Below are 25,227 nucleotides of genomic sequence, written 5' to 3' on the forward strand. Positions count from 1 at the left end.
TTAAGCAGTCACAAGTCAAAGAATAAATGGGAATGAAAAGTAGGAAATATTTGGAAATTAATAACAATGAAAATATGACATACCAAAAATTGTGGAATGCATCTAAAGCAATGCTTAGAGGGACATTTAAAGCCTATTTACATTTGCATATATTAGAAAAGAAGAGAGGTTTAAAAATAACCTAAGCATTAATTTCCAGAAGTTAGAAAAGAACAACTAAAGATTTTTACAATATTGAAGGAAGGAGATAATAAAAATAAGAGAAAAGGTAATGAAATTTTAAAAAAACTTACCATAGGGAGAATCAACAGAGCCAAAGGACTAATAAAATCAATAAATCCTGGTGAGACTAATCAAGAAAAAATAGCACAAACAACCATTATTAGGAATGAAAACAGGGTATAACTATATTTAAAAGATAGAGAATATTATGAAAAACTTTATGACAATATATTTGACATTTTAGAGGAAATGGACAAAATTTTAAAAAAGCCACATACTGAAACTGCTGTAGGAAAAATAACAGGCTGAGTTGCTCTGTGTCTCCTCATGAATATGTAATTACAAACTTTCCCATAAGGAAAACTTCAGATCCAGATAGTTTTACTGTTGAGTTCACCAAATATTTAAGGAAGAAATAACACATATTTTCCACAAACTCTCCACCAGAGAATTGAAAAAGAAGGAATACTCCCAGCTTGTTTCAAGAGGCCACTAGAATTTTGGTACTAAAACCTGACTGAAATGTTATAAAAAAGGAACATTCCAGGCCAGTTTCACTCATGAATATAAATTTTAAAATCCTAAACAAGGCCGGGCACGGTGTCTCAGGCCTGGAATCCCAGCACTTTGGGAGGCCGAGGCAGGAGGATCACTTGAGGTCAGGAGTTCGAGACCAGCCTGGCCAATACGGCGAAACCCCGTCTCTACTAAAACTACAAATATGAGCTGGGCATAGTGGCACGTGCAATAAATAAATAAAATAAAATTCTAAACAAAATATTAGTAGTGTGAGTCCAGCGATAAATTACTTCATCATGATCAAGTTGTTTATCTTCTAGAAATGCAAGGTTAGGGTAATATATTTGAAATCAGTCAGTGTTACTTAGTGTATTAGCAGCATAAAGGGAAAAAATCATGATCATCTCAATAGATGTAGAAAATATATTTGATGTAATCTAACATTTATTCTCGATTTAAAAAAGACTTCTGCAAACTAATGAAAAGGATGTTTTCTTACTGTAAGAAGGGTATATACAAGAAATAGCTTACATCATTAAAAAGTAAGAAACATATTTAATGGATGAAATGTTAAAAGTTTCCCTTTGTGAGTAGGAAAAAAGACAAATCTGCCATCTATCATCACTTCTATTCATTATTGCACAGCAGATCTTAGGTAGTGTGATGAGACAAGAAAGAGAAATGAAGGTATTAGGATTAGAAAGGAATAAATAAAACTATTAATTATTTGGAGACTAAATTACTGAGTATATAGAAAATTTTAAATAAATTTCGGTTAAATTGTTGGAACTAAAATGAATTTAGAAGGTTTGTTGCATATGAGGCAAATATGAAAAAAATAAATTGTATGTCTCTTTATCACTAATAAACAGAACATGAATTTACATTAGAATAAAAAGAATCAAATTACCTAGGAATAAATCTAACAAGACCCCTATATTGAAAACCATAAAACACTATTGAGATAAATTAAAGACCTAAACAAATGGAGGAATATATGTTGTTTCTGAGATGGAAGACTTACTTTTTAAAAGATGTCAATTCATCTCAAAGTGATGTACAGAGTCAGTGTAATCCCAATCAGAATCCTGAGGGTTTTGTGAAAATTGAGAAGCCAATTCTAAAATTTATGTGGAAGCACAAAATGCCAAGAGTAGAAAAGGTACTTTTGTTTTGAGACAGAGTCTCACTTTGTTGCCCAGGCTACATCTCGGCTCACTGCATCCTCTGCCTCCCTGATTCAGGCGATTCTCCTGCCCCAGCCTCCCAAGTAGCTGGGATTACAGGTGTGCGCCAGGACCCAAAAGAACCAATCATAAAGGAAAAGGCAGATAAAATTGGACTATACTAAAATGAACTTCTGTTCATCAAAAGATACAGAGAATGAAAGGCAAATTAAGAGGTATTTGCAACATCTATAATTTACGAAAGGCTTATATGAAGGATATACAAAGAATTCCTATAAATCAATTCAAGAAAAACAAAATAGTCCCATAGAAAAATGGACAAGAGCCGGGCGCGGTGGCTCAAGCCTGTAATCCCAGCACTTTGGGAGGCCGAGACGGGCGGATCACGAGGTCAGGAAATCAAGACCATCCTGGCTAACATGGTGAAACCCCGTCTCTACTAAAAAATACAAAAAATTAAGCCGGGCGAGGTGGTGGGCGCCTGTAGTCCCAGCTACTCGGGAGGCTGAGGCAGGAGAATGACGTAAACTCTGGAGGCGGAGCTTGCAGTGAGCTGAGATCCGGCCACTGCACACCAGCCTGGGCGACAGAGCAAGACTCCGTCTCAAAAAAAAAAAAAAAAAAAAAAAAAAAAAAAAAAAAAAATGGACAAGAGTCTTAAACAGGGACTTCACCAAAGAGGATATTCCAATGTCGAATAAACATGTGAAAAGTTGTTTAACTTCGTAAGTCTTCAGGGAAATAGAATTAGAAACCGCGTGAAATGTGACTGCATGTCCACCACAATGCCTACAATTGAAAATGACTTACAATACCAAGAGTTGGTGAGGATTTGGAGAAATGAGAATTCTCATACACTGGTGGTGAGAGTGTAAATTGGTACAACCACTTTGGAAAACTAATCAGCATTACCTAATAAAAGTTGAACATATGCATATTCTGTAAGTCAGTAATTCTATACTGATATACAGGCACAATGGAAAAGTGAATACATGTGTACCCAAAATTATGGATAGAAATGTTCATAGCACCATTATTCATAAAAGCTCAAACCACCCAGTGTCCATGAAGCATATAATATAATGTGCATGGTTGTGTGCACATACACAAATACTTTATGGTATATATGAAAAGTGACATACTGATAAAAACAAGCTATAGCTACACAACCTGGATGAGCTCATTGACATTAATGTGTGAAAGAAGTCCTCACCACACACATCTGAATTCTATTTATATAAAACGATAGACATGATGAAACCATAGCTGCCCAGCACAGTGGCTCACAACTTTAATCCCAGCATTTTGGGAGGCCAAGGTGGGCGGATCACTTGAACCCAGGAGTTTGAGACCAACCTGGGCAACATGGAAACCCCATCTCTATAAAAAATAAAATAATCAGCTGGGCACGTGGCCTGCATCTGTAATCCCAGCTGCTAGAGAGGCTGAGGTTGAACCTGTAGTGAGCTGCATTTTGTGTACTCCTCTATGTGATATTTCACAGTGTAAACACTTAAAAAAATAAAAAACCCTCTAAGATCATTTTCATCACTTTTAATCAATTTAAAATTATCCATAGACTTATTGTAATGTGAATTTAGACCTTCTGCCTTCTTTTGCCTTGAATTGACATTCCATTTATATAATGTGAATTTCATCAGTGAGACCAATGATTTTTGTATTTTTTTTAGTAGAGACGGGGTTTTGCCTGTTGGCAAGGCTGGTCTCGAACTCCTGACCTCAGGTGATCCACCCGCCTTGGCCTCCCAAAGTGCTGGGATTACAGGCATGAGCCACCTTGCCTGACCCAACTTTTAGTGTTTTTTTGCTATTAATAAACCTTGTCTCTTTTTGATTTATATGTATTTGTTTTCTCTCTCTATGATTCTCTCTCTAAACATACTCCTCCTTCCTCCTTCCTTCCGTCCCTCGTTCCATTCTCCCTCTTCCTCCCTTCCTCCTTCCTTTCTCCCTCCCTCCCTCCTTTCTTCCTCCCTCCTTCCCTCCCTCCCTCCCTCCCCTTCCTTCCTTCTTTTCCTCCTTCCTTCCTTCCTCCCTCCCTCCCTCCCTCCCTTCTTCTTTCCTTCCTCCTCCCTCCCTCCTTCTCTCTTTCCCTCCTTCCTTCTTCCCTCTCTATTCCTCCTTGCTTCCTGCCTGTTCATCCCATGCCTTCCAGCGGACTTTCAATGTGATTTTGTTGTTGCTCAAACTTGGCAAATAATGCATGCCTTCCACTTTGATTTTCCTGTTCTGACTTGGCCTGGTTGCCCTATAAGCCTGTTTTGGCCCAGTTTTTGTGCAGGGACTTATTTTTCACCTGTCTCCTGTATTGTTCTCATTTCCTGGATCCCATGTTCTCTTCTTTTTTGGTTTGCTACATTTGGTGTTTTGTTACAGCACATGCTCTAATCATTTACTAAGTGAGCACAGGAGGTTAATTTTTCCAAGAACTTCATCTCTGAAAGTATCTCTAATCTATCCCCTCTCTTGGTCAGTAGTTTGGTTAGGTATATAGTTATAGGTTGAAAATAAGTTTTCCTCAGTATTTCAAAGGCAATACTCAATGAACGTCTAGCTTAAGTCCATCTGCCATTTTGATGGTTCATCTTTTCTATGTTAATAGATTTTTTTTTCCTCTGGAAGCTTTTAGAATTTTGATTTTATCCCTGGTGTGAGATTTCATGATACTACACCCTTGTTGTGTCTTTATAAGTCATTCTGCTGTACATTTAAACAGATCTTTCAATTGGAAGACTTATGCTCCTGTTCTAGGTAAGGTTCTTGTGGATTTTGTGGTTTTGCTTGTTTATTTGCTTGCTTTTGTATTCATTTGTTTTAAATCCTTCTCCCCCCCAAAAAATTATCTCTCAATACTTAGAAACTCTATTAGTTGAACATTGGGGTGATCCTTCTGTTTGCCTATTTATTTTTCTTAATCACCTTTTTGTCTTATTGCCTTACTTTCCAGATAGTTTCCATCACTTTAATTCCAAATCATCTATGGAATTCTTTTTCCTTCATATGTTTTATTTCCAAGACCTTTTAAGTTTTTCCTGAATGTTTCTTGTTCTTTTAACATAAGCAATGCCTTCTCTTGTCTTAGAACATTAATTAGAGTTTTGGGTATTTTCTTCTGTTTCCTGTGTTATCTCTGTTTCCTTTGAGTTTCTTGCTTTTCTTATTGGCTTTTAATTTCAATTTTGATTTTTTTTTCTCTCTGTCACCCAGGCTGGAGTACAGTGGTATGATCACAGCTCACTATAACCCCAAATTCCTGAGCTCAAGTGATGCTCTTGCCTCAGTCTCCTGGGTAGCTAGAACTACAGGCGTGTGCCACCACTCCTGGCTCATTTAAAAATTTTTTGTAGAGGTGGTGTCTCCCTAGGTTGCCCAGGCCGGTGTCGAACTCCTGGGCTCAAGCGATCCTCCTGCCTCAACCTCCCAAAGTTCTTGGATTACAGGTGTGAGCCACCACACCTCTCCTGTTTGTTTAGATGTCTGACTTTCACAGTGTAGATGTTCCTTAAATTCCTGGTGATGCCTGAGTTTCCTTTTCATATTGAAATGAGTCTTACAAGGTTCAGAAGAGCTTATTGGATACTGTGTGCCTGAATAGTGCTGCTCATGGACTGAGGAGCTTCCCTGTGGAGTGGTTGGATGTTTGAACCAGTTTCCTCAAATATCAGTATCTCTCCGGAGGTTTTCCTCTGGGGCCATTCCTTCTCAGAGAAGAATCTCCTAATCTCCTGTGTAGGGGATATAAACCTGGGTGCTGGCATTCTGGGAGCCAGGTGGGCAAGGGTCATGGACTCTTACCATTCAGTGCACGGAGTTTAGCTTTTGCCTTCTGCTTTTCAGTCTGATATCTCATCTCTGCTCTCTTCCGAGCTGTGACTCCCAGGGTTGAGAATATGAAGATCGAACTTTTCACTGTGGATTCTGTATCCTGGAAATAAGGTGATCCCTTTTCTCCCTGTCATAGAGGTCACGGCCGACACTCCTATACCAAAAAACAGGTTAACAAGAGAAAGCCATAGCAAATTTACTTAATCATAGCCTTATGTGACACAAGAGCCTTTGGAATGAAGACTTAAGGATATAGAGAAGGCTATCCATTTTTATGCTTAGGTTTGATGCATAATGGACAGTCGTGTAAAACTGTGATTGGGCAAGGAGAGAATGATCCCAGCAAGGCCTGACTGTTCAGATTCTTCGTGGCCTCTCTGTGTGGCATTCTTTCACTCCAGGTATGGGGTAGACCTCCCCTGGATAAGGGTCTTACGAGCTACTATCAGATAAGGTAGATCAGAGAATTTTTTGCACAGAAAGGCGAGGGTGGTGGGGGGAAGGTTCGAGTTGTATTTCTAGGTTTTATGGCTGACTCTGGGGGTTCTGGTTTCTATGTCCTGCTTTGGGGAAGAGGAATTCTAGTTTCCATGGCTTACCTTGAGGGAGAATGAGGGGGTTAGAGACAGGAGAGTAGGAGAAAGTCAGAGAGAGACTTTGCTTCTGGGGCTGCTTCTGAAGCCTCCACTTTGTTGTGTTGTTTTCTGAGCCCCAACAAGTCTAACTAAACTCCCACACCTCATCCCCACTTTCTCTGTATCTGATGCCTCCGATTCCTGAGCCTTCTTAGGATTCAGTGGGGTGAATGCACTTGATTCTGCTCCGTTCTCCCCTCTGCTGGAATTTTTGAGTGTCAGCTTTCCTCCTTCTGCCTGAGTTCAGCTGTCACTCTTCCACGTACCCTCAGTCTTCCAGAAATTACTCCATCTTTCTCATCTGCTGGGTCTCCTCTCCCCTTCTCATTGTCCTTGTGGGTTAACGTTAACTCTCCCAGGGCAGAAAGGATGACTTGCACATCTTCAGTTTACTTACAGGTCGAACATGAAGGCTGAAGAATCATTCATTGGTTGGTTTGCCCATCTCCGTAATCATTGGCATACTCTGCCCTTTTTCCATTTTTGAGCTTAAAAAAAATGTTCTCTTTTGTATGTCATTGGCAGGTGGGTAGATTCAAATGGTAACATCGACTTGGTGCCATATCCAACTCTTAGTAGGTTCCTTCTCCTTTCGGCTGCTTAGATGCCCAGGAAACCTGGGGCCTGCCCGGCATCAGTCCATCCCCTGTGCTAAGCACTGCTGCCCTGTTTGGCCAAGCTGCCTTCCTTGTTTCCAAACTGTTCCGAAAGGAGGAGTCAGGAGGGGAAGCTGGGACAGCTCTGAGGTGCCTGAAGGGGCTGAGTTTCTCTTCCTCTCCTAAGCAGAAACAGGGTGCTCTTAAAATAGCCTTTGGAGCTTTGTGATGAGAATACAGCCACACAGCCCTTCTCAGAATTTGCTTATTATGGAAAATAAAAATCACTAGGAATAGGCGCCCCCCCACCCCCCACACTTCATTCTCATGGCTGATTTTAAGAAGCTGCATCTTGACTGTTGCTAGGTGGTTTCAGGGTAGAAAGCATCCAACTTCCAGTCCTGGGCTGCCTTCACAGCATTTCAAATTCATGCTGCACGGTGTGGCCACAACTGTTCGCCTGTAGACCTCGGCTGGGTGTGCTTTTTCTTCCTCTTCCCCTTATGCAATCGAAGCGGGGAATAGGAAATGTTGCCGAGGCCCGGCATGGGCTGTGGGATTCTCAAATCGTGAGGAGTACCACGACCAGGCTCAAGGCACTGGCGGTGTCTTCTACCATCTTGAGATTTTTCAAAATGAGACTGATTTGACTTTTATCAGTGATTTGATTTTGTGGAAGTTAAAGGTTTTGACAAGTTGATTGTGTTTTTAAGTGGCTCACACCTGTAGGTAAATCTGAAATGCTTTTGTAATCTGGGTAGTGGTCTGGAGAGGAGGGTGTTTGTTTCTAGATAGTAGAAGAACACATCATCTCATATGAGGGCAAGAGTGTTTTGGTCTCATGACCTGGGAGTGCGCATGGTAAACAGCTGTGCTGGTTAATTATTATCAGAAAAAAAATGACTGCAGTTCAAATATTTAATTTTTTTTGGTAGATGTTTCCCAACCTTGACTTGGTTTATAGTTAATAATACCATACAGCAAGTCAATGGATTTGTGGCGTATGTTTTGCAACTAGTTCATCTTTGAGGGCACACTAAGAAGTTGCATGGTGAGAAGCTAGACATTGTACACCCTTTAAAAGATGTGTGTTTGATTAGGTTTCACAAAATTCCAGGCTAGAAGTTTTTCACTATCTATGGGAACTTGATGGCCCAGTTGTCTGGTATTAAAGTGTCCTGAAATCATTGCTTTTCAGAGGAGTGTTGGCTTTGCCCCTGGGCACCAAATGCCTTGGGTTTCTATCTTTGCCAAATCCTTCTTCCTGAAGACAGCAGCCCTACCCCTGCTGTGTCTTAAATCATGTATCTTCATACTTAACTAGCTATACAGGAGGGCTACAGTCCAGCTGCTGACCAGGAGTTTAACCACAAATATACTGCTACCCAACACCTTGCCGGTATTTGGTTGGGCATGGTGATATCTGTGGAGGATTGCTGGTAGTCCAACCTGTTCCTGAATTTAACCTGGCCAATAGCGAGCTCTCTGTGTCACGTGATGTGAGCCTGGAGCACTCTCTGAATTGTCCTTTATCTTGGTGCCATCAGGCCATGTTGATGGTTGTTAAGTTGCTGGATGCTAAAACAGAAAAGCTGACATATACCCATTGCTGAATTTTTACTTTACCCAAGTCACAATTCCTGGGCTTTTTTGGTCCTATATTAGGCCATTCTTGCATTGCTATAAATACCTGAGACCAGGTAATTTATAGGAAAATAAGTCTAATTGGCTCACGATTCTGTAGGCTGTACAGGAAGCACGATGCTGGCATCTGCTTGGTTTCTGGGGAGGCCTCAGGAAACGTACAGTCATGGTAGAAGGCAAAAGGGGAGCAGGCATGTCACATGGCCAGAGCAGGAGCAAGAGAGAGAGAGAGGAGGTGCCACACACTTACAAATGACCAGGTCTTGTGAGAAGTCACTATTGTGAAGATGGCACCAAGAGGATGGTGCTAAACCTTTCATGAGAAATCCATCCCCATGATCCAGTCACCTCCCACCAGGCTCCACCTCCAACACTGGGGATTACAATTTGACATGAGATTTGGAGGGGACACAGATCCAAACTATATCAGATGTTAAAACAAAAAAGCCCCCATATGCCCATTTCTCTATCTGTTACCCAAACTATGATTCCTGGGCTTTTTTTTTTTTTTTTTTTTTTTTGAGACAGTCTTGCCCTGTCACCCAGGCTGGAGTGCAGTGGTGTGGTCTCAGCTCACTGCAACCTCCGCCTACCAGGTTCAAGCAATTTTCCTGCCTCAGCCTCCTGAAAGCTGGGATTACAGGTGCATGCCACCACACCTGGCTAATTTTTGTATTTTTAGTAGAGACAGGGTTTCACCATATTGTCCAGACTGGTCTCAAACTGCTGACCTCAAGTGATCTGCCCGCCTCTGCCTCCCAAAGTGCTTGGATTACAGGCATGAGCCGCTGTGCCTGGCCTGATTCCTGAGCTTTTTAACCCTGAAATAAATGTTGCTTCTCCCACACAAGTGGTTTAAATTTTTTTCAATTTCATTGCCTTTAGATGAGGCATACACCCTCTAGATGACCTCAGTCCTTGTCGTTCTCTATCATCTGAACTAGCTTCACTCAGTTTCTTAGTCTGCCTGGCTCCTATGGGCATTTGAATTTGCAAATCCTATTTTAGACAGTGTAATTTTATGTATGAACTTGACTAGGCCACAGTACCCAGGTATTTGGTCAAACACCAGTCTAGATGTTGCTGTGAAGGGATTTTCTAGAGGAGATTAACATTTAAATTGGCTCCCGGGCGCGGTGGCTCAAGCCTGTAATCCCAGCACTTTGGGAGGCCGAGACGGGCGGATCACGAGGTCAGGAGATCGAGACCATCCTGGCTAACATGGTGAAACCCCGTCTCTACTAAAAAAAATACAAAAAACTAGCCGGGTGAGGTGGCGGGCGCCTGTAGTCCCAGCTACTCGGGAGGCTGAGGCAGGAGAATGGCGTAAACCCGGGAGGCGGAGCTTGCAGTGAGCTGAGATCCGGCCATTGCACTTCAGCGTGGGTGACAGAGCGAGACTCTGTCTCAAAAAAAAAACAAAAAAACAAAAAAAAGAAAACAAAAAACAAAACACTTAAATTAGCAGACGTTGAATAAAGTAGATTACCCTCCATAATGTGGGTGGGGCTCACCTAATCAGTTGAAGACCCTAAGAGAAAAAGACCAGGGTTCCCCCGAAAAACAGGAAATTTTGCCTTCACACAGCCTCTGGACTTGAACTGCAACATCAGCTCTTCCCTGGGTCTCCAGCCTGCCAGTGTACCCTTTGGAGTCACCAGCCCCTGTAATTGTGCAAGCTAGCTCTTTCAAAGAAATCTCTATAAATGTCTCTACTGGTTCTGTTACTCTGGACTACACTGCCTAATACATACAGTGAGCTCTTTATAGAGACCTTCAGGGACAACAGTTGATTTGCTTTTATCTTACAGATACTGAGTCATGTGATTGAAAATGTTTCCCTTTTTGCATCGATGTGAAAAGCTTACAATCAAATCTGGGTCTTTTAGCAAATAAATCCTGATGGGTACACATCACCAGTAGTAGAGGCATACTAGTGAAATGGTGGGAGGGAATACCAGAATCTGAGGTTTGTCAGGGAGAGCATTTGGCGAGCCTGTTTAGTTGAAATCTACTGCCCCGCATCCCCTGCATTGGGTAAGCCATCTTAAATATTTTCTAAGATAGAGGCATAAGCAAACACAAGAAAATGTACCTTTTCATCTCTCTACTTCAGATAACACACACTTTTTGAATCATGATTAGGGAGAGTAGTTGCAATTGAGCAGTTGAATAGCTTATTTCTGGAGACAGTATGACGTCTTCACGAACCTCATGCTAATCCGTGGTAAGCATAGGAGACCACATCAGCTTCTGATGCTGGTTTTGTGATCAGGAACCTAAAACCTCCACAGAGTCCGTGACAAGGTTTCTACTGTGAGAAGTGCTTTTGTAGCTTTTTCTTTATTTTTCCTTTTTAGGCTCGGCTTTTGGCATCCTCTCTCTCGTATTAACCTTTCTCTTCTCTTTTCTTACATCCTGCTTTCATGTTATTTCTCATTTTTGGATATTTTCCCAGCAGATTTAAAGCCTGTCCATGCATTCATTTATTTTATCATTCATTCAGCAAATACTTTTGATCCAGTATGCCAGGTCAGGCATTGGTGCTGGGTAATTTGAGAGGGAAGATACCAAGCTGAATTGGATAGACATTCCACCTCAAGACCGGTAATCTATAGAAGAGAGGAAGATTATGAGGCATGGACAACAAGGATGTAGCCCCAGGTAGCCTCATGGCTAGGATCCCATCTCACTCAAGCTTTCACTTGAATGTTACTTCCCATGTAAATCTACCCTGACCACCCCATTTAAATTGTCACCTGCCCCACCCCTACAATCTCTAGCATCCCTAATCTCCTTCACCCTGCCCTACCTTTTCTTTTTGCCAAACACTCTTCATCTTTTAGCATACTATGTAATTTACTATTTGTTGTCTATGATTTCTTCTCTTTCCTTCCTTCCTTCTCCCTCTTTCTTTCTTTCTTTCTTTCTTTCTTTCTTTCTTTCTTTCTTTCTTTCTTTCTTTCTTTCTTTCTCTCTCTCTCTCTCTCTCTTTTTTTTTTTTTTTTTTTCTAGTCAAGTGAATCAGTGGGAATGGAGAAGGAACAAAGAAATCTATTAGTTGTGATCAGTTAGTTGTAAATACCACTGTACTCAGACCGGCCTATAATTTATTTATTATTATCTGTCTCCTTCTGCTAGAATGTCAACTCTGCCAGGGCAGGGAGCTTTTTTAGTCTCTGTTTTACTCATACCCAAGGGCCTCCAGTAATGCCTGACCCATAGTAGATGCTCAGGGAATATTTGTTTAATGAATGAATTTGGGTAAAGTCAGCCTCAAAGATCTGGGGGGCGTGAATTTCTCTAACATACATATGATAAAGCAGACATGACTTAAACACATTTACTTTCCTTACTTAAAAACAACAAAAAATAAGTAGAAATCAAGGTAGAAAGTTAGAAATGGCAGAAGAAAAAGACATTTCTGGCAGCTTGGATGAGGAAACTGTTACTCTCAAGTTGGGCTCAGGAAAGGCTTGAGAATGAATGTAGCATCTCTTCTGGGACTTGAAGGATCAATAGAATTTGAATTGGCAAAAATGTAGGTGAAGAAGGCATTAAGTTATTTAAAGCGAAGGAAACAGCATCAGCAAAATTATAGAGGGATTTTGAGGGAAGCGTGAGGTGTGTGCTTTTAGGGGCCTATATGTTGAGTTTGATTAGAGTGAATGGTACACAAAGAGGAATACTGGAAAAAATAAGGTTGAAAAGTAAGATTGGCCAATAAAAAATGGACAGTTTGAAAAGAGACACTTGATGGGCACGGTGGCTCACGCCTGTAATCCCAGCACTTTGGATTTGGGAGGCCGAGGCGAGTGGATCACTTGAGGTCAGGAGTTCAAGACCAGCATGGCCAATGTGGTAAAACCCCGTCCGTCTCTACAAGAATACAAACATTAACCGGGCATGATGGCAGGTGCCTGTAATCCCAGCTACTTGGGAGATTGAGGTGGAAGAATTGCTTGAACCTGGGAGACAGAGGTTGCAGTGAGCCGAGACTGTGCCATTGCACTCTGGCCTGGGTGACAGAGTGAGACTCCATCAAAAAAAAAAAAAAGAAAAGAAAAGAAAAAAGAAAAGGAAAGAAAAGAGGGGAGGGGAGGGGAGGGGACGGGTGGGGACTGGAGGGGAGGGGACGGGAGGGGAGGGGAGACACTTTACCAAAGAGATATATGGATGACAAATAAGTACCTAAGAATATACTCATCGTTATAAATCTTTAGGGAAATGAAATTAAATTCACATTTTGATACTGCACCACCTACTATAAAATTAAAAAGACCAGTTATACTAAATGTTGATGAGGATGTAAAGAAATAGAAACTCTCATATTCTGTTGGTGAGAATGTGAAATTGGGTCACTATAGTCATTGTACATTTTGTGCTGCTATAACAGAATACCTGACACTAGGTTATTTATTTATTATTTATTTATCAAGATGGAGTTTCCCTGTGTCGCCCAGGCTGGCGTACAGTAGTGCGATATTGGTTCATCGCAACCCCTGCCTCCCAGGTTCAAGCGATTCTCCTGCCGCAGCTTCCTGAGTAGCTGGGGCTATAGGCATACGCCACCACTCCCAGCTAATTTTTAAAATATTTTTAGTAAAGATGGGGTTTCACCATGTTGGCCAGGCTGGTCTTGAACTCCTGACCTCAAGTGATCTGCCTGCCTCTGCCTCCCAAAGTGCTGGGATTACAGGCCAGCCTCTGTTCTTTATAAATTACCTAGTGTCAGGGCCAGGTGTGGTGGCTCATACTTGTAATCCCAGCACTTTGAGAGGCCGAAGCAGGCAGATTGCTTGAGTTCAAGAGTTCAAGACCAGCCTGGCCAACATGGTGAAACCCCGTCGCTACTGAAAATACAAAAATTAGCCGGGTGTGGTGGTGGCACATGCCTGTAGTCCCAGCTGCTTGGGAGGTTGAGGCAGGAGAATCGCTTGAACCCGGGAGGCAGAGGTTGCAGTGAGCTGAGATCACACCACTGCACTCCAGTCTGGGTGACAGAGCAAGACTCCGTCTAAAAAATAAATAAATAGGCTGGGTGCGGTGGCTCACACCTGTAATCCCAGCACTTTGGGGGGCCGAGGTGGGCGGATCACTTGAGGCCCCGAGTTCAAGACCAGCCTGGCCAACATGGCGAAACCCTGCCTCTACTAAAAATACAAAAAATAGCCAGATGTGGCACACGCCTGTAATCTCAGCTACTCAGGAAGCTGAGGAGGAGAATCGCTTGAGTCTAGGAGGCGGAGGTTGCAGTGAGCTGAGATGGTGCCACTGCACTCCACCCTGGGCAACAGAGTGAGACTCCAGTTCAAAAAATAAAAATAAAAACAGGGCGAGAAAGAGAGAGAGAGACAGAGAGAGAGAGAGAGAGAACACACGACTTCACAGTTCTGGAAGCTGGAAAGTCTAAGATCAGAATGCCAGCATTGGGTCTGGTGAGGGCCTTCTTCCAGCATCCTTCCATGGCAGAAGGTGGAAGCGCAAAATGGGATGAATGCTGTGTCCTTGCATGGCAAAAGAGCAGGAGAGAGAGAACCTACTCCTGAAAACCCCTCTATAGCGGCATTAATCCATCTATGAGGGCAGAGACCTCATGAACCAAGCACCTTCCCAGACGTCTCACCTCTCAACAATACTGCGTTGGGGATCAGTTTCTAAGAAATGAATTTTGAGGGATGAAAGCATTCAAGACATAGCAATCACTTTGAAAACAGTTTAGCAATTTCTTAAAAAGGTAAACATACACCTACCATATGATCTACTCATTTCAGTCAATAAGTCTAAGAGAATGCCAGTCTAAGAGAAATGAAAGCATACATTCACACGAAGACTTGTATGTAATCTTCATAGCAGCTTTATTTACAATAACACCAAACTGGAAATGCCATCAACAGGCCAATGAGAAATCACATGGTGGTATATCTATACAATGGAATACTATTTAGCAATAAAAATAAACTATTGATACACTTGACAACATGGAAGAAACTCAAGATAATTGTGTTAAGTAGAAGAAACCCTACCAGAAAAGAGCATATATATTGTATGATTCCATATATATAGTTATAAAATGCAAACTCATCTATAAGGACAGAAAACATATGAGTGATTTGAGATGGCAGGGGAGATGGCTGGCAGAAGGATTAAAAGGAGCAAGAGGGAACTTTTGGAGATGATCATGGTGATGGTTTCACAGGTGTATATATATGTTAAAACTTGTCAAGTTGCATTCTTTAAATGTGTGAATAATATCCCAATAAAGCTGTTTTAAAAAGGTGAGTTTGCTACTCGGGAGGCTGAGGCAGGAGAATGGCATGAACCTGGGAGGTGGAGCTTGCAGTGAGCCGAGATTGCACCACTGCACTCCAGCCTGGGCGACAGAGCGAGACTTGTCTCAAAAAAAAAAGGTGAGTTTAAAGTCAGCTCACCTAGACTCTTCACACTTAGGCTAAGGTATTTATATTCTTCAGTTGGCTATTCCTCTATTCATACACTAATTTAAAAAATATTTATTGCACGCTGATTATGTGCTGAGCACTACGCATGGCTATTAATATAAATAGAGAACCTTGGAGAAGGGACTGGGAAGTAAATGAGTTTCATTTTGGACATGAGTTTGGGATGTCTGGTGTGTTACCTGATAGAGATGAGTAGCAGACAGTTGAAAATACCAAGACATGCTTGGGAAGAGAACAAGGGTGGACACAATGATTTACATGCTTCCCACAGAGGGGGGACTGTTGGAGCCAGAAGATTTAAGATTATTAAAGGAGAACATGGGGAACATGTGGCATAACACTTGGTGGACACATTAGTGTGTTTATTCTCACTGTAGCAGAAGACCTGAAAAAATTATTTTTCTTCCTTCCTTCCCAGTAAAACAGTGAAATGTTTGTACTCTGAATCTGGACTCCCTTGCCTCAGAGAGTTGTTACATCTTTGTGTCCTGGGGCCAAGTGTTGGGTTTCCAGATACCTAGAAGTCAACCCCAACTCAGACTTTTTTGGGAAACTGGATAAAAGTCAAGGATATGAGGAAGGCACATGCTAGGAACTGAGAATACAAAAATGGCTCAGTGTGAATGATGGGAGATTGCGAGGGGCTGCTGGGCTTCTCTGACTCTAGGAGAGGCAATCCCTGAGGTGGAAGAGACCCATGTCCACTGTCCTGTGGTATACCAGAATGTGCCAGACTCTGCGATACGGTGGCATGTGGATGCTGGAAGGACTTAACATCAAACACCCTGGCCCTGGGAGCCACAGCCAAATACTCCTGTGGTTCCCCTTGGTTTGGAGGGAAAAGAGCAGGTACTGGGGAATAGTCGGATGACACGTATCATGCAGGTGAGCCAGGGAACTGAAAACCACATGCTTTTTTCCTATTCTCTCTCTCTTTCTCTCTCTCTCTCTCTTTTTTTTATTCCAGACAGAGTTTTCCCCTTGTCGCCCAGGCTAGAGTGCAATGGCATGATCTTGGCTCACTGCAACCTCTGCCTCCTGGGTTCACGCGATTCTCCTGCCTCAGCCTCCTGAGTAGGTGAGATTACAGGCACACACCACTATGGCCAGCACATTTTGAAATTTTTAGTAGAGACGGGGTTTCACTATGTTGCTAGGCTGGTCTCGAACTCCAGACCTCAGGTGATCCTCCAGCCCCAGCCTCCCAAAGCATTGGGATTATAGATGTGAGCCACCGCACCCAGCTCAAAAAAAAAAAAACCTGTTTTTGAGACAGGGTCTCACTCTGTCACCCAAGCTGGGGTACATTGGCATGATGATGGCTCACTGTAGCCTCGACCGTCCAGGCTCAAGTGATCCTTCCATTCCAGCCTCCCAAGTAACTGGGACTATAGGCACACACCACCACGAATGGCTAATTTTTTTTTTTTTTTTTTTTGTAGAGATGAGGTCTAACTATGTTGCCCAGGCTGGTCTTGAACTCCTTGACTCAAGTAATCCTCCTACCTCGGCCTCCCAAAGTGCTGGGATTACAGGCATGAGCCACCACACCTGGCCATTTCCCCCTATTCTCTAGGTACCATGTAAGCCCCCAAGTGTCCCTCTGACTCCAGAAGGGGAATCGGTCCCTAAAAACATAATTGAAATTAAATTTCCATTGAGTGAGGCCTTGGGATCCAGATTTAATTTGATTTAGAAGAAATAAAGTAATGTCATGTCCCTTGCCCTCAACTTGCATCAATTATGGAGCAAATGTATTCCCACTAGAAATAAAAACAATCAGGTCAAGATCCTTAGGGAACATATATCTGAGGGAGAGCTGTCTCAATTCTGGAGGGGGATCAGGTGCTGGTACAAAGAATTACACAGATGGAGGTTGGGCAGAGGTGGGGGACCGTCCAGAAATCATCTATTTCCATCCTTTGCCTAACATTTTCCAGTAGGATGAGACTGTATCCCCTTAAAGGGTTTTGGGAAGGTGGAGTCCATATATGGCACTGTTATGTGGTCCTTAACTCTTGACTGTATTTATACAATTACCCAGCTTGACTGAGAGCCCTGGGTGGTGGTTTCCTTCGAGCGCAGAACAGGTTTTGGCTAAAACTACTCAGCATGGTACCTGGAAAACCATCCTCTGAGAGTTTACAGAACACCTTGTAATCTTGAAGGAAATTATTCCTGCTAACATGTCTGTAAGAAACTCATTTTGTTCATCCATTTTAGAGATGAGGTAATTGTGATTGGAGAGCCGAATACAAGTTCCTGGGCAACTTATTTCTGGACAATCTTCGGAGGAAAATTACTGCTCTTGACTGATTTTCTAGACTGCTAGAAATACCAGTCTGGTGTTTAGAAATTTGGGTTTTGGAGTCAAATGGATTCAGGTTCAAATTCTGGCTTTGCCTTCAATTACCTCTATAACTTTGCACTGAAACCTGGGAACCTCATTTTTTTTCCTCTTCAGAATAGGAATAATCTATCTCATAAAGTTAGGGAAAATTGTAGAGGTATATATTTATTCCTTTATATATTTATTAAGTATTATTGGGTATGTACTCTTTAGCAGTGAGAGAGTCAGGGTTCCTTCTATGATTCAATTGAAGACACAAGGAAATAACAAACAGCTAAACAAAGAAATATACGAGATACTCTGGGGTGTGAGATAATCATGCAGGGTAAAAAAAATGACAAAGAATGGTAGGTGAACCATTTGGTAAGGGTGGCCAGATACGGGTTCTCTGCATAGAAGGGGCTAGCGTTGTACTTGCAAAGGTCCTGAGGTGGGAGTAGCTTGCATGTCTGAGGAACAGGAAGAAGGACCTGTGTGGCTGGAGGTTGGTGAGTTGTGGAATGGCTGGGACATGAAATGGCAGGGCCCCATCACTTCAGGGCTTATGGGCAAGAGAAATGTGGATTTTATTGCTGGTATATTGGGAAACTACTAGAGGATTTTATGCAAAGAAGTCACTGAATTGGATTTGTATTCTTAACAGAATATTTTGGCTGGGCACAGTGGCTCATGCCTGTAATCCTAGCACTTTGGGAGACTGAGGCAGGAGGATCACTTGAAGCCAGGAGTTTGAGACCAGCCTGGGCAATATAGTGAGACCCTGTCTCTACAAAAAAAAAAAAAAAAAAAAACCAACCATAAATAAAATAAATTAGCCAGGTGTGATGGCATGTGCTTGTGGTCCAAGCTACTCTGGAGGCTGAGGTCGGAGGATCCCTTGAGCCCAGGAGTTTGAGGCTGCAGTGAGCCATGATCATGCCAGCGTATTTCATCCTGGGTGACAGAGCGAGACCTTGTCTTTAAAAAGAAAAAGAAAAAGAAAAAAAAAGCCCGGGCATGGTGGCTCATGCCTGTAATCCTGACACTTTGGGAGGCTGAGATGGGAGGATCACTTGAAGCCAAGAGTTTGAGACTGGCCTGAGCAACATAGTGAGACCTCGTCTCTATAAAAAAATTGTACAGATTTGACAGGTGTGTTGGCATGTGTCTGTAGTCACAGATACTCAGGTAGCTGAGGTGAGAGGGTCACTTAGGCCCAGCAGGTTGAGGCTGCAGTGAGCTGTGATTGTGCCACTGCACTCCTGCCTGGGCGAAGGAGCAACACCCTGTCTCAAACAAAACAAAACAAAAAAATCATGCTGGCTACTGTATGGAGGATGGAATTAGAGAGACCATTTAAGAGGAGTGACGGTGTCTAAGAGAGAAGAAGGGGGCTTTGGCTAGAGTGAGGAAGTGGAATGGCAAAAAGAAGAGAGGTTCAGGATTGTGTTTAGAAGCAGAGGCAACAGGGCTTGCTGACGGATCAGAAGTGGAAGGTGAGAGAAAGGGAGGAATGGAGGATTATTTTAGAATTTTGGAAGGTGGTATCATTTCTTGAGATTGGAAAGACTTGGAGTGAACACATTTGGGGTGGGGAAGTGGAGAGCAAGAGTTCTGTGTTGGTCAGCCTAAGTTTGAGATGCCTGTTGCAGGTGTCGGTGGGGGGCAGCTGGCTGTACCCATCTGGAGCTTGGGGAAAGCCATGGAATTTGAGTCATCAGCACGTACGTGGTGTCTATTGCTAGAAGGTTGGGTAAGATCATCCAGAGAGAGGGGGCAGAAGAGACAGAAGAGCCTGGACAGAGTCCTGAGCACTAAAATGTCAAGATCAGATGAAATAAAGATGAGCTAGCAAAAATCACTGAGAAGGAACTCTCATGAGAGCTGCTGAAAGAGAAGCAGGCATCTGGTGTTGCAAAAGCCACAGGGCTGGACACACTGTAGACATTCAAAGAGAGTTAGTTTCTTCTTTAATGGAAAAGTATCATTCATCCATTTTAGGTCTTTCAAAGGATATTATATTACCTTTCATCCCAGCATAAATTCAATTTGCCATGGCATTTTTTCCCTTTCATATGTCTTTCAAGGTTGAAATATAGAGCCCTGAAGAGCTGTGGGTTGGTCCCCTCTCTTCGAAAGCATACATTTACTAGGTTGCAAATCCACCAAGGGAAGATTTCTCTTTTTCCACTGGAAGTTCACATGATTTAATTTGCCTGAGTAACCTGCTGTCATAGGTTTTCATAGAGTCCTGACATCTAACAGAGTAATTAATGCTTTAGGCTTTTAGGAGCTGTTTCAGGTTTTTTATTAATCACCGTTGTGATTGCACGTGTGAATTATGAAGGAGTTATTTTGGTAGTTGAATTTCCTCCTCCGGAAAATTTCCATATTTGTTCATGATGAACTGATAGCCTGAAGAAAAAGAAGGAGAAAATGGAGAATTTTCCCTGGGTCCGAAGCAGGCACTCCACATTATCCAGGGTAAGAATGACTTCCTAGTGAACAGAAGGAGTGTGAGGTGTTTGAAACTGGTAGTTAAACGTTTTCTCTTTCCCTCCCTGAAACTTAATTAAAAGTTCCCCGTGACTGCCCGGGGAATATATGAATTTTGTGAACTTTGTAAAGATGTGTGGCATCATTTCATCATGACATCATTCGCCATGAATTTGCAGGTCTTTGAGTCCTTTATGATTCCCGCCATTGGAGGAATCACTCCTAGGACCTTCCTGATTCGTCTACTGGTCTTTTGGGGGTTTTCCAAAAGACAGAGGTATCTAGGTAATCAGAAGGAAATAGAAACCTATCCTTATAATTTTATTTAGGGAAGACCTCATGGATTTTCAAAATTATGTGATTGTACTTGAGATCAGTGTATGAAAAAGGAATGCCATGAGTGGAGTCTAGTCCTTAGGATTCACTTCTGAAGTGTGAAAAAAAAAAACACAATAGCTGTTATCTTGGAAACTCCGCCCTTCCAGGCATTCACGCACACCCTAGACATTTGCAGGCCCTCTGCATAGACTCTGCTGTGGCTACACGTGGGTCTTCCTTGCCTTTTTCCTTGGCATGTGGGTAAATGTAGGTTTCCCCTGTGTTTATGGGAAATTTTACTCCCAGCCTTTTACTGTGACAAGAGAAGACTGGCTGCTTTACTCAGCACAGGGCGCTTTTCAATGATTAGAGTGATTTTCTCTGATTCTACTATACTTAGGGAAGATTTTTGAGACTACAAATACAAGACAAAGTAGTTATGTATCAGCATACGGATGGAGGCAGCCACTCTGCTGGTATCCAATTCTTTGACTATTGAGTGAAAATAGCTGCTACTGTTCTAATTGCCATTTTTACTCTTCCTAAGTGGCCAGTTGGGAGAGAGGAAGGAGGGAGGGAAGGAGCTGGGTTGGGCGGGAGGAGGTCCATTTGCAAAGTCAACAGCGGAAGTGTTCGGGGAACAGAAGACATCTGATCCAAATTCTATACAGATAAGGGAAGGATTCGATACCCAGCAGATGGGCCACCCTTCTAATTCTGCAGTAGCTTGCCGTAACAGACTTCTAATCTGATGGTATTTTCATCTTAATTTACTTGCAACCTGTTTTGTTTTGTTTTGTTTTGGTAGATAACAGCATTTCTGACAAAGGTGATAAATTTGCTAAAGCCTAACATTCAGATTCCTTCCTCGTCGGAGTGTTATATAATTATATAGACATTTGGGTGCAAAGGTCCCAGTCTAACAAATTCCCTTCACAGGAGCACCGTTTGAGGGCCCATTCTCTCATTAATTTTATTTGACATTTATGTCAACATTACATTCCTAGCCTAAAAGGAGAAATCACATGAGTACGCAGGGGCGGATTTTAAAGTGGAGTATTTAGTTTGGCAGTGAAAAGCACCCGGCGAAGTCTGCGAAAGCAACGTTTTCTAAATTAGTTAATATAAAGTGGTCTAAATGCACTAAATTTATATAGTTCTACAATGTGCTAAATGCTAGAGCACGTGGCTGTTTTGATATTTCTAACATTTCCCCCCTGGGGCTCCCAGAATTGCCTCAGATGGGTAATTGGAAATAAACTTGGGAGCCATCAGAGGTGTCAGGAACCGACTGAAAACACGTCACTTACGGTGTCAGCCATGGAATTTGCTTCTGTGAGACCTTGTGCCAAAATCAAAGACCTGATTCTTCTACTTAGCCCAACTTCAGAGCGGGGAGTTTATCGGTGGGGCATAGAAGCATCTGGTCCCCAGTTCTGCTGAGTGAAGAGTTTCACAAGTGCTGCGTGGAGGCCGGAGGGCAGTTGCCAGCCCCAGTCCAGCACTGGGAGCCGATCACATGGCCACAGCTTTGCCTAGTGCTTCCCAAAGTAGACAAAAGCGTGACCTGGGGTTATGAACCCTAAATAAGACACAGTTGTTAGAGACCATCGGTATCCTCTGATTTGGGACCTGAGTTGAATTTTGAATCAAGAGATGCCACGAGACAGGGAAAGAGCTTCCCCTAAGCAGCCTCCAAGGACCCGAACGTGGCAGCTCCTTCTGCTTCCAAAATGCTGACTTGTACATACTTGGTGGTTTGTGTGCTGTGGAACTGTGCTGTGTGTTTGGCCTGTAACAATGAGTTGCAGACTGGGTTTTTGCTTTGCAGAGAATTCACCAGCATTGCAGAGGCCCTGCCTTTGGTAAAAGCAGAGAGTGGGCAGTTTGTCCGGGCCCCCTCGCTTGAGTTTATTATAGTGTTCATCCCTTCTCCCTATGATCCCCACCCCAGCCAGGGTTTACTGACCCAAAACGACCTCCCAGTTTCCTTTGTGCCATCTCTATCATGAGTCTCAAGGGTCAAGTGGTTGGTCACCAGCTGACCTGGGAGCCTACCCAGACGGCAAGGTCCTTCAAGGTCATCACTAGAGCGATCTTAACTATGATCTTCTAGAGTCAGTGTCTCTTGGAGTCCCCTTCGTGGACTGGCAGAAAGGTGGGTATTTTGTCAGGGAAAATAGAGGAGTAAGGACGATTGCAGTTTATGAAGGAGAAACTTTGAGTCTGAGTTAGCTTTCATCAGAGTCAGTATAGACAGCCTTGCTGTCAACACCTCACTTTGGCTTAGAGAACTTTGTGATTTTCTTTTTTTTTTTGAGACGGAATTTCGCTGTTGTTGCCCAGGCTGGAGTGCAATGGCACGATCTCAGCTCACCGCAACCTCTGCCTCCGGAGTGCAAGTGATTCTCCTGCCTCAGCCTCCCGAGTAGTTGGGATTACAGGCATGCACCACTACACCCGGCTAATTTTGTATTTTGTAGTAGAGACAGGGTTTCTCCATGTTGGTCAGGTTGGTCTCGAACTCTCAACCTCACGTAATCCGCCTGCCTCAGCCTCCCAAAGTGCTGTAATTATAGGCGTGAGCCACCACGCCCAGCCCAGAACTTTGTGATTTTCTTACCTGGTCTCATTGGCTTCAGCTTCCTGCTGGCCTTATTAGGTATGTTTGCATACAGATCAGCTGGTAGGGGTAGCAGTAGAGTGTTTTAGAGTTCCAGTACACCATTCCTCCCCTATAAAGGCACAACATACAGAAGAACTAGAAATTTATTATTATTTTTTTAAAGCTGTAAAGGCAATTCTGATTTTCATAGGAAAGAGATTTTAAGAGTTGGAGGAGCCTCAGAGGTCTTTTGCAGGTCTAGATAAGCTCAGAGGTTAAGAGCCAGGTCTCCTGACATTTGGCCCAGTCTCATTTTCTTGTTCCAGCCTCTGCCTGTAGGACGATCAGAGAAGCTTCCCATTGAGATTCCAGTATAGGGATGGAAAGTGGTAGGAAATCCTTCTGCTGAGAGCTGATAACAGTTATGTTCCAACACTATGGGAGGGACCGGCCCTTTGAGATGGTGGAGTGAAATCCTGGGGCTGTGGCTTGGCAGGGGGCAGAGCTGGGACTGGCACCAAGCTCCCTCAAGCTCTCAGTTCAGTGGTTTCCTCCCTGTTTCCTGGGTAGAAGATGATTGCAGGCACCCATTGGTTCTCTCTCTGCTCTCTCACTGCCAGCCACCAAGCATATCCCCGCCAGGCCGTTATCACTGCCCCGCCAGAAAAGACCAGAAACCTTATTCTGGAAGTGATACCATGGAACGAATGTGTCCTTATTAGACCATGTCTCTGTTTTTAACTTGGTTAAATAAACTACCATTCTCTTATAAAAGACCCATTTTTCTAGAACCCTTGTTGCTGATGTTGGCTGCCCAGAGGTGGCACATTTCAGCCAGGAAGAGGTGGGGGTCTGCTTTGGAGCAGAGTGAATTATTGAGTAGGGGCTGAAGGGAGAGTGGCTCAGACCAACAGTGATTGCAAACAGAGGCCATGGAGATCATTCCCTTTGCCTCCTATCTCCGTAAAAAATGACTCCTCTTTGCTACTAAGGACCTTGCTTTATTTTTACTTTATTTTATTTTTGGAGATGGGGTCTTGCTCTGTTGCTCAGGTTGGAATGCAATGGCACAATCACAACTCACTGCAGCCTTGACCTCCCAGGCTCAAGGGATCCTCCTACCTTAGCCTCCTGAGTAGCTGGGACCACAGGTGCCCCCACACCAAGCCTGCTAGTTTTTTTATTAAAATAGAGACAGGGTCTCCCCATGTTGCTCAGGCTGGTCTTGAACTTATGGGCTTCCTAAAGTGCTGGGATCATGCACCTGGTCATGACCTTGCTTTAATCCTCTTGTGGCCTTTAGGCACAGCATGCACATTCTGATGGGGTCCTTAATTGTTGTCCCCAGTACTTGTATATGTGTTATCTGGCATGTTGCTTCACCTGGGAATGAAGGGGCTCAGGTATTGTCTACGTGCAAACTTTCTTCTCCAGTGCAGTTTAGAAACTGCTGTTGGACTAGCTCCGTGGATGGAAGGCCATTCGCTTCCTTAACAGGATTTGGAAAGCAAAAAGCATGCTAGTCTCCTAAGTGCAGCTTTATTGGCGTTTGGCTTCTTGCAATATATTTTTAATATACCATGTATGCTGTATCTGAGTAAATCAGTAGGTATGTTTTGAAATTAAATATTTGCTAAGGGCTAGGCTCTTCTCATGTTAAATTATTGATAACAAACTTCACAGACACTGTATAAGACTTGATGATATATGATTTTTGAGTGACCTGCCATTTATTAGACTTTATCTTCCCATGAAATCTATTTCCAATTCAGACCATATCTGCTTCGGGATTGCTTGCCAGAAATCTATTCCCAAGATTCTCCTTATTTCAGTGAAATATCTCTGGCTCAGCACCTTTCCCAGGGCGGCTGATCTAATCGGGGCTGGATCACTTATCGCTTCTCATTTCCTTTGGCAGGACTGTCAAACTAGGAGTGCATCTCGGGGACACTCAGAAGCACTAGGTAACGCACCCCCTTCTCCCTTTTCCTGCCATGGCAGAAGGTAGGGAGAGGTGAACTCCCCAAACCAGAGCCCTGCTCCAGGGTCTAAGCAGAAACAGGACCACCTTTGTGGTTAGGCTAACAGAAGTTGTCTCCCTGTCTCCCTCTCTGCCAGGAGCTGTCACAGAAGCGCCACATGGAACCCTGTTTGATGACCCCGAGCAATTAGAACTCATTTGCATGGCATGGAAGGCCAAGGGGGGGCCCCGAGGCTTTTTCAGCTCCCCCTTCTTCCCTGACTTCTCTGTAGACAGGTGCATACTTCTGGCTATGGCAAGGGCCAGCTGGCAGGAGGACTCTCACTTGTCATCACAGAAATAAAATGTGTCACCTCTGTGTTCCCAGCCTCTGTTCCTTCATGTTTAA

At 43.1% G+C, this 25,227-nt stretch overlaps 2 protein-coding genes across 10 annotated transcripts in view; one reads left to right on the plus strand and one right to left on the minus strand.

The window, feature by feature from the left end:
* The window catches only part of PSMC1 (proteasome 26S subunit, ATPase 1), a 1,015,066-nt gene that overhangs the window by 677,814 nt on the left and 312,025 nt on the right, over positions 1-25,227 (minus strand). The window lies entirely within an intron of this gene.
* FOXN3 (forkhead box N3) overlaps positions 1-25,227 on the plus strand; it is a 467,440-nt gene that overhangs the window by 22,916 nt on the left and 419,297 nt on the right. Inside the window, exon 1 of one of the 9 annotated variants that reach the window (XM_050799102.1) lies at positions 24,805-24,822. The exons of 7 other annotated variants lie outside the window; for them this stretch is intronic. The gene's annotated coding sequence lies outside the window, so the exon portion shown is untranslated. Of the gene's footprint in view, positions 1-24,804; positions 24,823-25,227 lie in introns of those variants that run through there. One more of the 9 variants, XM_050799100.1, reaches the window with a different exon arrangement.

Source organism: Macaca thibetana, chromosome 7 (assembly GCF_024542745.1).
Source record: "Macaca thibetana thibetana isolate TM-01 chromosome 7, ASM2454274v1, whole genome shotgun sequence".
NCBI lineage: Eukaryota > Metazoa > Chordata > Mammalia > Primates > Cercopithecidae > Macaca > Macaca thibetana.